Here is a 2,291-nt window from a genome sequence, read left to right as displayed (position 1 = left end):
AAGCAGTGGATGAACTTGACAATCGTTAAACAAATATTTAAGTTTCCCTCACACAAAAGACATTGGGTGATAGGTGCAAGCCCCCAGACTACCATGGAGGCAGCTCCATGGCTCAAGACAAACTAGTCAGTCTACCCATAAAATGCAAGATTTCCAAGTCAGACAAAGGAAAAGTAAATGCTGTTAACCACCTTGGCTTTGGCCACTGCCTTGATTTGGCTACAGAATAACTGTTGTAAGTCCATCTGATTGCATTATTCAGAGATGATAGCTTCAATACCGACACTTTCCAATGTGGTAGCTGGTAGTCATTTATGGCTATTGAGTATTTGGAATGTGGGCAGTGTGACTTGAGAAAGTGAAGTTTTGATTTTACTTATTAATTTGATGCTAACAATACAGAGTTGTTAGCAGGATTAATGAATTTATTTAACTTGGACAAATGTAATTTTGAAACAGATGCTTTTGCCTCAAAGCCAAATCAATTCTTCCAATAAAGATAAGCCACGTCTATCAATGTGGGTGCAACTTTAGAAAGGAAAATGATTACTTGGTATTCAATTTAGTTATTGAGCAACTTTTAAATATGGTTGGGACAATTTAGATATGTGAGTCTAAACTTTTCAACTGGAAATTTTATGAGATCTAAATATAAATCAACTATTTCCAATGAAAATTTAACATCTGGATAAAGATGTGTCTGCCGCTATGCCACTCTGTTATAGAAATGTTCTCATTCTCATCTGTCCTGGAGAGAGGTTCACGGGTTGTTCACCCTCTAGAAGCCTATTAGTAAACCTCTCTGATGAGGTAGCTACATCTCACATGGAAGCCCTGGGAAATGCAGAAGCTTGCGGGTCACTGGTAAGATTCTTGAGAGGCCCTGACCATAGGGAAGCCCATCCTCTTTTATAAGCAAGCTTCCGATCTTCAGATCTGGAATGTGTGGTGACAGTGCTGCCCAGTGGTACATATCAGACCAGGGAAGTAATCCTGGGACTACATTACTGATTCTCCACAGAACCTAGCCAGGTTCATTGCAAATAGACTTTTTATTTTTTAGTATAAGTAATAAAAATTTATTAAGAATTCCGAGGATGGTGGTTCTTGCACCCAACCTGGAGAGAAGAACCAACACTGTAGGAAATCACTCACTCAGAAATCACACTGTCCCAACACCTCTGGCCAACACAGGGAGGAGCAAAATCATTCCCCCAGAATTTTGGTCAGGCTCTGTTCACCCATGAAGGGTTGGGAGGACAGATGTAGAAGGGACCATACTGGGGGTGGGATGGGGGTATGCTACACCCCAAGCTGGCTCCTCAAAAATCAGAGGAGAAACAGATCCACTTCTTCTCTGGAGTGGAGTTCCTGGTCACTAGGCTCATTTCTTACCCTTAATGAGGTTGTCACTGCCCCGAGTAAAACTTTCATCCTGTAGGTTCAGGACAAGGTTGTCATCAGTGAGATAGATATGGTTCTGCAATGTAGCGATTGTCTTGGAGATATTCTGGGCTGCCTGGATCTTGTGCAGTTCCATCTAGCCAGAATTGTTGCTCAGGGTTCCTCCAAAGTGAGAAGGTTGGGGTTAAGAGTTCACACAAAGCCCAATCTCAATCCTGGCCCGATCCTTACTCCTCTAGCCCTTCTCTGGGCTGCCAAGGCTGTGCTCAGATGGCTCATGCCTGGTCCCACTCTGGTCCCCACCTGTAGGCCCCCATGCAGGAAGCTTCCAGGAACCGGAGGTAAGGCCAGCAGTGCTATTGATCTGCCTTACAGTGAGAGCCAGGCCTCAGGCACCCCCACACACACACACAAACAAGTAGACTTTTTAATGGGGGAGTTTCTGGAGGGCTTCTTTGCCTTTTTATTTCGTCTAAAAGAGAAAGTCTGAAGAGATGAGGGTCAGTGGGTAGTTGGGTGTCTGTGGTATCATAGGGAGCTTCTCTTTACCAATCCTGTCACTGCAGTTGGGATCACACAGGTCTCACAGCAATAGGGCTCCATCCTTCCACTCCCAGGCACCATGAATCTGAGAAGCTTAAACCTGAAGAACTAATGAGCTGAGAAGCATCTGCCTGGAGATTTGGAAAAGTAGATCCACCACACACACACACACACACACACACACACACACACACAAAATCACACACCATCTCTCTGAAAGAGAAGAAAAAGACGTATGTGAATTCCCTGGATATCTGATAAGCTCTTACTATTTGCCAGTTATCGAGCTAAATGCAGAGAGATACTAAACCAAATTAACTAGATCCTATTAATAAGCCATTCAG

At 43.6% G+C, this 2,291-nt stretch overlaps 1 non-coding gene across 1 annotated transcript; it reads right to left on the bottom strand.

Moving 5' to 3' along the window:
• Positions 1–1,656: 1,656 nt before the first annotated feature.
• LOC140616653 (small nucleolar RNA U89) lies at positions 1,657–1,880 on the bottom strand. Its single transcript, XR_012017069.1, has one exon. It is a non-coding gene; the product is annotated as a small nucleolar RNA U89 (small nucleolar RNA).
• Between the last annotated feature and the right edge of the window lie 411 nt (positions 1,881–2,291).

The sequence above is a fragment of the Canis lupus genome, chromosome 24 (genome assembly GCF_048164855.1).
Source record: "Canis lupus baileyi chromosome 24, mCanLup2.hap1, whole genome shotgun sequence".
Taxonomy (NCBI): Eukaryota; Metazoa; Chordata; class Mammalia; order Carnivora; family Canidae; genus Canis; species Canis lupus.
The sequence above is the reverse complement of the archived record's forward strand: the minus strand, read 5'-3'. Positions and strand labels throughout refer to the sequence as shown.